Below are 12,499 nucleotides of genomic sequence, written 5' to 3' on the forward strand. Positions count from 1 at the left end.
GAATAAATACAAAATTAATCACTATAGTACTTATTCGAATTTAAAAAGTAGTGTCGTCGAGCGCGTGAATCGAACAATCAAGGGAATGATGTATAAAGAATTTTCGGTGCAAGGTCACTACAACTGGATAAACATTTTACCTGACATAATAAAAAAATACAATAATACCAGACATAGGACTACTGGTTTAAAACCGATTTCAATAAATAAGAAAAACGAACGCAAAGTTTTGGATCAAGTTTATAGTCATCTTAAAACAATGGACATTTATAAACCCAAATTTAAAGTTGGTGATTTTGTTCGAATTAGTAAACATCGACATCTTTTTAAGAAAGGGTACACCCCAAATTGGAGTAATGAAGTATTTACTCCAATTGAAGTTGTAATGAAGTAATGAGTAATGAAGTTTCGAAGGTTCAAAATACTAATCCTAGAACTTATTTGCTACAAGATGTTTCTGGAGAAACAATACGAGGAGGTTTCTACACTGAAGAATTATAAAAAGTTAAATATCCGAATGTATATCTCGTTGAGAAAGTTTTACGAAAGAAAGGTAACCATTTATTCGTCAAGTGGAGTGGAATGGATAAAACTCATAACTCTTGGATTAATTCATCGGATATTACATAGATAATTATTATTATTATGAATTGTTTTTTTAATAAAATAAACTATAAGGAATCGATTAAAACACTTTATTTCATCAATATTATAGGTAGTACATTAAATATCCTTAAATCTATTATAAATCCTCCATATTATTCTACCACTTATTTAATTATAAACTAATTAAATCAAGACGCCTCTTGAAACCTTTAGTTTACCTCGCCTTTGGCGCGCGCCCGACACTGATCAAGGTTAACAAGTCTGCATCACATTACCTATGCATAAGAAGACGCACATAAATAATACATGAATACAAATACTATAAAAAATAAAACTACAACAATGCTATTTTTAGTAACTAATTTGAATTTTTGAATTGTAGTTTTGTCTGCAGAAAGCAATTTCACATATCCACATTTTGGAGAATGTTTTTTATGCTCCATAAACGCATCATCACTTTTTTCCCATCGTGAAATTATTACTCCACAAACAAAACACTGGGTACAATCAGATATTTGAATATAAAACAATCCCGCTTTTGCTAAACTCCATGGAGATAGGTATGAATGTACCCAGTTCTTATATGATAACAGTCTTTTATCAAAACACTCGTATAAACTTTTTTCATATTGTCCATCGTCTAGACACATGATTTTTATTCATTTATTTTAAGAAACTATCACTAGCACAAAACGCACACTACTTCACACACAAAAGTCTTTTTCCGATAATTTTATCCTACTCTTCGGCACCCTCGTTAACTGTAAATGAAATATACATTTCTTTAATTTCTTTTCATCCTCCATTTTACATTATGTTCACTCACCTAATATTTCATCATCAACACGTTGAAACTCAAAACAATGTGCAGATGTCGGGTTTCTAGCATCTTCTTTTCCCAAATATATTAAATATAGTGGACGTGGATCTCGTAATAACTCATCAATTTTCTCCTCAGTCAAATAATCACTTATTCTTCTCGGCAGAAACACTGCATAATTGTCCAACTCAACAAGCACTGAATTTCCAAACAGAGACTTTGTGCGTCTAATATTATGTATGCGGAATCTTGTGTTCAACTCTAGCTCACCAGCTTTTAAAATGGGCTTCTGACCGCATCGAGCGATTCGATTCAATACATCCATGACCCAGCAGCGAATACTCTTAGACATTAACACAGATATATGCACTTTTTTATATTCTTATTTCTCGGAGGATTAAATCAGTACTGACTGCTATCAAACTTGTACTAAATTCTATTAACTATACCCCCACTTTTTAACCTTGAATAAAAATGCATCAATATTGTGGCCTTGAAAAAGTGAGATAATGAGAAAAAGTGAGATGAAAACATCAAAGATAAAGAGGGAATGACTGGTCTTGAAACAGTGAGCGACTCTCTGCTTGCATGTCACACTTACTTGTATCAGTAGGTTGAAATAGGTGTACATAAAAACATGTAGCTTTTTTTTACAACTTTTATTTTTTTTATACAATAATATAATATTTACATTTTACTACGACTACTACTACTTAGCTAAACTTATTCTACACTATTTTCTACTAAAGAACCCCGGCCCTAAAAAAATTCATAATAAATTACTGTTGAAAAAGATTCAATAAAACTTACTTCTTTAATTTAAGGCATTATGATTCTTTTTAGATTTTAGGAAGTCGAGGTAGCTGGGCTCATTGAAATGATCCCAGTTCTCCTCTTCTTCCTTCATCATCACTTCACATGAGGCCCTTTGTTTTATGACATTATCCTTTTTTTTAGATTTTAGGAAGTCGAGGTAGCTGGGCTCATTGAAATGATTCCAGTTCTCCTCTTCTTCCTTCATCATCACTTCACGTAAGGCCCTTTGTTTTTCTTTATCGGCCCGATGACACTTCCAAATGTGCCTTTCGAGCCGAAACCAAAGAAGAACGTGGTTTTTGTCGTATGGACATGTAATCACATCCTCTGAAAAAAAATTATTTCCAACTAAACTACTAAAAAAATATTAAACTTACCAGGAGTATTATAAATAGAATTTTTTTTTTGGCTTCCATTTTTTAAAGAATTTCTTGTTATTGCAGATATACACAAGAACTGTGCTACACAACACAACACATTAACTTTTATACAGTTTGGGGTGGAAAATGAGTAATTACAATTGCGCGATTCATCTTGAATGAGTGAGGAGTTGTTGGCCTGCAAAAGTGAGGAGTAACATGAATGACCTTGACCTTGAAAACATCAAGGTCCAATAATGCCTTGGCCTTGAAGTGGTGGGGGAAGTGGGAGGGGTTGGTCTTGAAAAAGTAAGAGAGAGAACGAGTGGCCTTGAAAGAAAGAGAGGGAAAATGGGCGGGGTCAAACTCAAGGTCAAGGTTGTGTTGTGTTGTCCCCCTATTCGTTATCTACTGACACAATATAAGAATCCCGAGTAAATTTAAGGATTTTGTAATGTAAAATTAATTGTTTAGAAAACTTGCTATGAAATTGTAAAGTATATTTAAGTTTTCTTACGTTTTGTTTAAGAAAAAGGGGAAGATGTAATATATGTTAAGTTGTTGTTGGTTGGTTTGTTGGTTGGTGTCACTGCAACGAGAGAGACGTAGTGCAACGGCGACCATCACGTTATAATGTAACCACCGAACATGGAATAAAGTTTATGTTTCATTCATCCTTCTTTTAATTAATAAACAAAGTGGACCCACGAATATGACAATTCCTGTCTACTTTCCTCTTAGAATTCTATTAGTAATGGAGAAGCAATCGTGTCATGCAATATTTGTTTACAATAGTTTAGTTAAATAAAACAATTCATACATCCGAATTACGACCGCTGCGACGTAAACATAGGGTTAAATTTTTAATCAAAATGTTCAGAAAAATTTCCCGTGTCTTTCTAAACTACCGGTTTTGTAAACTGATTTTGATATGACAAAGATATCGTCAGTTACTCTGTGTAATATCTTTTAAAGAAATGCACATGTGTGCATGTAATTTGATCTTATTTTAAAAGCTCTGTTCTGTAACGAATTCGTCAACACACCCGTTAAAAGCAAAACTTGACCATCGTCGTTTTTGAAGTTTTTTTAAGACCATTTGTTAATGATTACTAAAATGTCATGAATTTCTAAGTTTTATTCGCTGACTGAAGTCTAAGTGGACCCACGAATATGACAATTCCTGTCTACTTTCCTCTTACAATTCTATTAGTAATGGAGCAGCAATCGTGTCATGCAATATTTGTTTACAATAGTTTAGTTAAATAAAACAATTCATACATCCGAATTACGACCGCTGCGACGTAAACATAGGGTTAAATTTTTAATCAAAATGTTCAGAAAAATTTCCCGTGTCTTTCTAAACTACCGGTTTTGTAAACTGATTTTGATATGACAAAGATATCGTTAGTTACTCTGTGTAATTTCTTTTAAAGAAATGCACATGTGTGCATGTAATTTGATCTTATTTTAAAAGCTCTGTTTTGTAACGAATTCGTCAACACACCCGTTAAAAGCAAAACTTGACCATCGTCGTTTTTGACTTTTCTAATCTATTTAACAAACATGCATTCCAACCAATTCGTTTTTGAAGTTTTTTTAAGACCATTTGTTGATGATTACTAAAATGTCATGAATTTCTAAGTTTTATTCGCTGACTGAAGGACACTGCATAAAATTTCAATATTTGCCAGACAATGTTACAAAAATTCTATTTTAAATAAAATGAAATTACTTTTTTTCTCTCTCTTTACCGAGTTATTTACTGATCATTTTGGTGATTTAAAATGACTAATGGATTTACTTCTTTCTAACCGTAACTTGTTATTTGCTAAGCAAAAGCCTTGGATTTCTTTACCGTTTTATCACTAAATTTTGACTATTTGAGCAAACCTAAATTAATTATTATTTTGTGAGAAAACTATTAAATTAGTTGAACGCCTGGACTGCACCGTCAGGCCGACGCCAACTCTTTATCTTTGCATATCCAGTTGTTAAACACATGGCTTTTTGACCACCCAATCTGGTGATTTGTAACAATTTTACGGTTCTTGGAAAATTTCCGTGAGAACGATAATTTCTAAACATTAAAATAATAACATGTTTTTTTAATGCTAAATAAGTTGAATTAAATTTGTTGAAATTAAACGGTGTTGTAAGGAAGCTCAAATTCTTAACATGACTTCTAATAATTTTCGCTAATTCATGTTGTACACCCCTTTGATTACATTCGTCACTGGATCGGCGATTGGTACGTGTTCGGATGAGGTTTGGCAATTATTTTGTACAGAGCACTGTACAATGGCATGAACTTGGCGTTCTTGTATCGGAAGTTACTTTGTTCTTCAGGAGGACGCAATCGTCAATTTCTAATAGGGTAATTTCACCCTTTGATTTTGCTGACGTAAGCTTGCGGGTGTCTCAAGTTTTCACAAGCCTTTTTGTAAATTTCTTCTTTTGTAAGCGGCAGGTGTACTGGCAGTAAACCCGATGTGACTGCTTGGCGGTTTCCTGCCATACAGGGTTTTATATGGAAAAAACCCGGTACTGATGTGTGGAACGAAGTTCAAGCAATCTCCGATGTTACTCAAATGATTGACCCAACTGGCGTGATTTTCTCTCCCGCATTGCGCGCTCGCTGGGGTTAGATTCAGGGTGACGAATGGAAGAAAATGTTGGTTGTATGTCGACAGCTCGCAAACTATTCTGCCAAGTTTTAGAAATAAGTTGTGTCCTGTGGTCGCTTAACACACATTTGGGTTTAATGTACTCAGCGAATTCCTCTGTAAGTCGTTTTGCAGCTATTTTGCCGGTGGCTTTTCTTAATGGATAGTTTGAGAAATTTGCTAAAGACGTCAATGACCACAAATACATAGGACGCCCCCATTCGGCCGGTTGGTAAAGGCCCATAGAAGTCAACGCAAACTAGGTCTCCGAAGTGGTCGTACAGGATTGATGTTAATGGGCCCTGATGTGGACGGTTGGAACTTTTTATTTTTTGACAAAGATCACAACTTCGTAACCGTTTCTTTATTGTATGGTACATGTTTGGCCAATATTACTCGCGCTTAATCGAATTGTACCCGTTGATTTCGTGCATCTGGGGCGATTACACCGGATTGTTTGTTGGCGATTATTTGGCTCAAAACCGGATCATCTGACTGATGTTGTTTAAGATCGGACATTAGTTGCAGAATTTCAGGTGTCACCTTCAAATATTGCTACTATTGGATGTTCACGTGGATATTCATAACTGGCTATATCGTGGGACGGGTATCGCGATAGGTTGTCGGCAACTACATTATCCTTTCCTTTTACCAACAACCAATCAAAGTCCATCGGGTTAGGCGTTCACTGAGCAATCGATTACGGCTCAAGAATTTCAAGGCTTGGTGATCGGCTCGGATGATGATTTTTGTGGCTTGAATGTAGATTCGGAATTTGTGTAATGCGAAAATGACACCGAGTAATTCCTTTTTTGTAGTTGTGTAGTTTAGTTCAGGACCTTTCAAAGAACGACTTGCAAAAGCAATCACACCTCGCGAACCGTCTTCCCGAATTTGATACAATTCTGCCCCCAATCCGTAACCTGAACAGTCAGTTTGGACATAGAATATTTTATTCGGGTCCGGGTAACGTAGGAACACTGCTTCGAAAAGCAAATCTTTTACACTATCGAAAGCTTCTTGTTCATTTTGTCCCCATCTCAATTTTTCACCCTTTTTCAGTAGTTTGTTTAGGTCTTGAGTGGCTGCACTGTATCGGGAAGGCCTTGGTATGTGTAACTGCGACTGTTGTACAGAAAGGCGGTGTACTGTCTACTTTCTGGCGAAAGTAGGATTTGCCAGTACGAAGATCTCAAATCGATGGTGGACAATCGGCTATCATTTTGAAGTTGATCATTCGGTCGTCAAGACAAATTCTCACGGTTCCATCTTTCTTTTTTATGATCGTCATTGGACTTGCGCAAAGTGAAGCCTCTTGTTTTATCACCCCCAAATCTAACATTTCTTGAAAAGTGGCGTCGACGGCAGGACGTAGAGCAATTCCTCCATTCTCGTTTTCTACAACCAAGTTCGCACAAGGAAACTTGTCAGAATACTCTTAAATCATTATTTATAAAAACATCAACAGGCTGTCACGATGACTTGCATATCACATTTGTAGAACATCTCCCAACCATTCTAATGTGTTTCTATTACAAATTAAAACTTAAAACTGCTTTTAATTTCTGCATTTTTTATTCTCACATTCAGACAATGCAAACTAATTTTTTTCACCTCCTTCCCAAACAGCAGATTTATTTATTTTTGCAGGAGATTAGGCTATCCAATAGGGCTTTCGACTGTAAAAAAATATTGTTCGGACAAACACACGAAACCTTAACGAATTTTTTTAATTTCCTCAAGTTTCTCTAATTTGTAAACTTTATTTGTTTCACCCCCTTCCCAAACAGCGATTTTGTTTATTGTTACAGGAGATTAAGCCCTCCACTAGGGCCTTCGACTGTAAACAATTTATGTTCGGACAAACACCCCTAGGGACCTTGACAATTTTTCTGATTTTTTATTTTTATTGCTTTATTCTTTATTTTTATTATTATTATTCTATTATTATTTTTTTCATCCCCTCCCCAAATAGCACTTTTGTTATTTGTCGCAGGGAATCAAGCTCTCTAAAAGCTCTCGACTGCAAAAAACTCACGTTTGGATAAACACCTCTAGGGTGATCCTTCTATCCTACCAACTTTTTTATATCATCCCAACATTAAACATTATGGAAGAAATACTAAAGAAGATCAATCTATTCCAAGTCCATGTGGATCAAAGTAACAATATCATTAGAAATCGTCCCATAAGTCTTTCAATGGACTATATCTACACCCAGAAGAAACGATAAAATTATCTGACGAAACTTGGAGAACCTTAAACTACAAAGATTGGAAACCTCTTTACGATAGTTATATTACATATAAACAAATATTAAATAACTTAGATTTAAAAACTATTAATTAAAACTAAATTTAAAACTATTAACTATTAATTAATAATGAAAACAAATTCGACGAAATTAATAATCGAAAAAAGTCAATCGAGTCGATATTACAGGAATTTGAAAATATACATTTTGAAATTCAAAAAAAGTTTCGTATTCACGAGATGCCAAATGTTAATAGTGCCTTCGACTGTTAAAAAATTTTGTTCGGGCAAGCACCCATAGAGACATTAAAGAATTTTTTAAATTTTTCTAAAGTTTTTCTAATTTGCAAACTTGTTTTTCACTCCCTTCTCAAACATCACTTTTGTTTATTTTTGCAGGAAATCAAACCATCTAATAGAGTCTTCGACTGTCAAAACCTCCTTAACGAATTTAGGATTTTTTTCCAAGTGATCCTTCTATCCTACCAACTTTAAATTTATGTCATCCCGGGGTCCAAACATTAAACATTATGAAAGAAATACTAAAGAAGATCAATCTGTTCCAAGTCCATGTGGATCAAAGTAACAATATCATTAGAAATCGTCCCATAAGTCTTTCAATGGTCTATATCTACACCCAGAAGAAACGATAAAATTATCTGACGAAACTTGGAGAATCTTAAACTACAAAGATTGGAAACTTCTTTACGATAGTTATATTAAATGTAAACACATAATAAATAACGTAGATTTAAAAACTATTAATTAAAACTAAATTTAAAACTATTAACTATTAATTAATAATGAAAACAAATTCGACGAAATTAATAATCGAAAGAGATCAATCGAGTCGATATTACAGGAATTTGAAGATATACATTTTGAAATTCTAAAAAAATTTCTTACTCTCTCTTACTCTTACATCTCGTGGATGCCAAATGTTAGAATCATTAGCGATAAATGCATCTCATAATCATAATAATAAATTAATATCAAATTTTTATTGTCAAAAAAAAAACATAATTTTAATAAAAATTCAAATCCACGATTTTCAGCTAACATACGCACAGCGTGTAAACCATAATTCTTGCTTATTGCGTAAAAATCAACATAAATTATTTAAATGTCGGGAATTTTTAGCACTTGACATTTCGAAACGTCTTGAATTGGTCACAACTCACCAGTTGTGCAAAAATTGCCTACGCTTCAGCCATACAAACGATCGATGTTTTTCCAGAAAATGCAAATTTTGTAATCACAAACATAATTCTTTATTACATAATGGAACAGAAAATTAGATCCCAGAAAATTCAGCAACCAGTACACCTAAAAATTCTGTAAGTTATTTAAGCGATCACAGAGACTAGCGAAATTTTACTGTCTACTGCCTTAATAGATATCGTCGGTAACAATAATCACAACCAGACATGTCGAGCATTGCTTGATGTGGGTTCACAAAGTAATTTCATAACAACCAAATTATGTAAAAAATTGAACGCAAAATTAAATTTTGTCAATATCTCAGTTAGTGGTATACATCAGGCTGCAAGTAAAATTAAAAGAAAAACCAAGGACACAATCAGTATCATTCTTTAATACACTAACCATTTAGTTTAGTAAAGATTTTTTTGTTGCTTTTCCTTTTTTTTCTGAATAAAGTTTGCCAAATTCCAGCTTTTCCGCCACTTGCTGGACTTCTTCCTGGAAAGCTTCCTAGTAGGCTACGTCCTTATAATCCTGGACCTCCTTTTGAATTACTTAAATAAACAACACAAAAAAAGCATCACTGAAACTAAAAATCCAGTTGTAAACAAAAAAAGTAGATTTGGGAGAAATGTTGGAACTGTTAACTGGAGTCCTCCATCTGTAAAGAACAATAATATTCCAAACACTATTATTGAAGAGAGTGATGATAACTATTTCGAAAAATTAGAAAGTACATATTCTCAACAAAGGCAATTTCTAAACGACGAATCAAGTACCATGGAAGGCATTAAATCAAAATGACCAATCTTGCTCAAAAAGGTGGTATTTTATGGCATTTCAAAAAACTTACACAAAATACTAATTTTGATGTGATGAATGATGATACAAGAAAAAAATAACAAAATACTACATTTAGCAAAGTCATTGAAAATTCTGATCAGGGTGAAGACGATTATTGCTGGATAATGCTGGATGTTGTTTCAAAATACTTTAAAGAAGACCGAAATATAATTTTTACAGAAACGGATGTAAGTACAACCCTGTATAGAAATACATATTTTATGTTGTTTTTCTTAGGATTTGACAAATATTCCAAATCAAACTCCAGCTATAAGCATCGTAAAGTTAAAAACTGGTAATTTATTTAGCATCTACTTTGTTACCATATTACATATCATTAACAATTTTGAGATGAGCCAAAATTTTACGTTCTAGTGGAAATCCACGTAATTGACGAAGAATACAGCACGCTTGTAGACGCATTTATAACTGCATTTGCACTGTATTTTTATTTAAAATATCAAAAAAAAATTTCGTTGACTGGATTTTTATAAGAGAAATTATTTGAAGATGCACCTAACAAGTACAATCAAATCTAGAAATAAAGTAACTGCAAATAAGAAAATGGTCATCACAGTCATGAACAAATTGCTTAAATATAAGAGCTAATAATTATGAGGTTTTTGTAAACCATTGGGGAATAGGAGTCACCTATGGTATGTGAACAAATTTTAAAAAACAATTGTTACATCAAATTCGATGCACCTCAATGTAAATGACATCCATTGTCATTTGCGCTTTCCTACATTGTTTTGTTAAACATGAAAGTTTTTATTTTTTTTACGAAAATTGTGATGTTACGTTTTTTATTTAATTAAAATAAATTTGATACTTGAAACTTCTTTGTTTTGAAAATATTCCTAAACATCGTCAAAAAATCATGAAATGTTACCTGAGTAGTATGAGATATAAGACATATTTAATAAAAAAATAGAATAAAAAAAACTGTGAGGTTTTTGTACACTGGTAAGTTTATATGTTATGTACTATTTTACAATATAGTTATGTAAAATTTTAAGATAATTTTAGTGTAAATTGTACAGTAGATGTTATTGAATTTTACATAATTTAACCTGTACATATGATTTACAGAGTTTATGTAATATTACATAAAATTGGAATGTTACATTGTGCTTTGTAATTTTGCAATATTTAACGTAGGTAAATAACCTTCGTAACGTTCTGTGTTTTTACGTAAATATTTTTTACTGTGTACATACAGATTTTCGAAAATGATCTTTTTTTTTATGTTTTCATACTCTAAGTAAACTTTGAATGCCGATAGCATTCTGATAGCATTCACCATACAATTTAATGAAATCTGTAAGACTGTTATTAATATACTAGTAAAAAAATAAATATTGTACTAGTAAGCCTTTACGTCTAATCAGATGACAATTGTAAGTTTTTGTTTATTACGACAAAATTTAATAAAATCAAAATAAACCTTTCATTCAAAAAAAGTCATATAGTAAAAATTACTTGAATATGTTATGTAGAAAATTACCAGTACAATATTGATTTAATTAGCTAGTATATGTGTATGGATACATGAGAATTCACGATATGTAATATCCACAAATGTGCAGACAGTTTTAACCACGGCCTTTGCCATTTGCCCAGTCGCATACAATATGACTAGGCCTTTTATAATAAGCTTAATTTTACTATTAGTCTACGACATACACACATCGCCGCAAAATTAAGAGATAATTCAATATTTTCATCTTGGCAAAAATTAGTTATTAACACCCGCTAAATTGATAACAAAAGGAGGTCAAAATTAGGACTTCTGATTGCAAAGTCGCTGATTAAAAATGTATTAAAATTACTGAACGTAGCAGTTCGCGAAGCTTTTACTTCCTGGTAAATAAGCTGAATAAAGACTAACACAAAAAAAAATCATAATACAGGTGTCAATTCTATTTTTTAAATTTATCAAATAAAAACCACGAAATCGAATGGCAAAAAATGTGCGTCACGAATGAATGTAGTAGAGCTTGGCTATGCTATAGGAACAATGGCAGTTCCCGTAGTAAAACAAAGCAAAAAACACTCGACCAAATGTTCCATATAATGTGACAGGAGAGCTTACGGCAACAGGGACTAAAGCTATGGTGTGGCAACTTAAAAGTTAAAGTCCTAATCTCAAAATAAATAAATAAAGAAAATAGATACAAATTAGAGCTCATGAAATTCCTCGGAGGACTTTGCAAAAAGTTTTTTTTTGTAGATTGCAAGAAATTCGGCCTTCAGAACACAAATAACAAATTGCTACTTAGTTCAGAGTATGTCTCCACAAATGAAAGCATGTGTAATGTCATCAAGTAGTCATACACTTTATTAGTATTTCTTTTTAGTTAATTTTTGTTAAAAAAATTCAATGATTTTACAAATACTTCTGTTCTACGCCCACTTTGTTTGGAAAAATTAGATTGAGTATGAATGAATGGGTTCTTAAAAAATCTTTTTTATGTTACTGCCACACAAAATACTTCCACATTCAAACATACTTTCCAAAAAATATTGAATTTTAGTTTTTGTCCCATAATTTTGCGGGAAACTATATTACAGGTTATTGTGTTTTTTTTGCTTATATAACAGTTGACGTTCTCAAATGGCAGCTATATAAAAAATGTCTCAAATGTCGTCTCCCCGCGTGACATCTTCCCAAAAATTAAGATTGTGGAGCCCCTTAATCTAGTAGGCAGGAGCTGGAATCACACTGTAGACAAGAAGTCAAAACCAAAAAGGAGGATGATAACAAAACAAAAAAAGCGTTATATATTTTTGGCGCCCAACGACACGAACCCACAACCCTGAGATTAAGAGTCTCATGCTCTTACAGATTTGGCAGAATTTGAAGGATGGATACCCAAAACAATACCAGCTGAAGCAGCAGAGATGGTAACACTACAGGCTCAGTTGACAGT

The 12,499-nt window shown here is 33.0% G+C and overlaps 1 long non-coding RNA gene across 1 annotated transcript; it reads right to left on the reverse strand.

Moving 5' to 3' along the window:
• Nucleotides 1–681: 681 nt before the first annotated feature.
• LOC135267361 (uncharacterized) lies at nucleotides 682–1,626 on the reverse strand. The gene is made up of 2 exons (XR_010335790.1): nucleotides 1,433–1,626; nucleotides 682–1,367 (listed from the first exon to the last, which is right to left on the reverse strand). It is a non-coding gene; the product is annotated as an uncharacterized LOC135267361 (long non-coding RNA).
• Nucleotides 1,627–12,499: the final 10,873 nt, after the last annotated feature.

The sequence above is a fragment of the Tribolium castaneum genome, chromosome 11 (assembly GCF_031307605.1).
Source record: "Tribolium castaneum strain GA2 chromosome 11, icTriCast1.1, whole genome shotgun sequence".
Lineage (NCBI taxonomy): Eukaryota > Metazoa > Arthropoda > Insecta > Coleoptera > Tenebrionidae > Tribolium > Tribolium castaneum.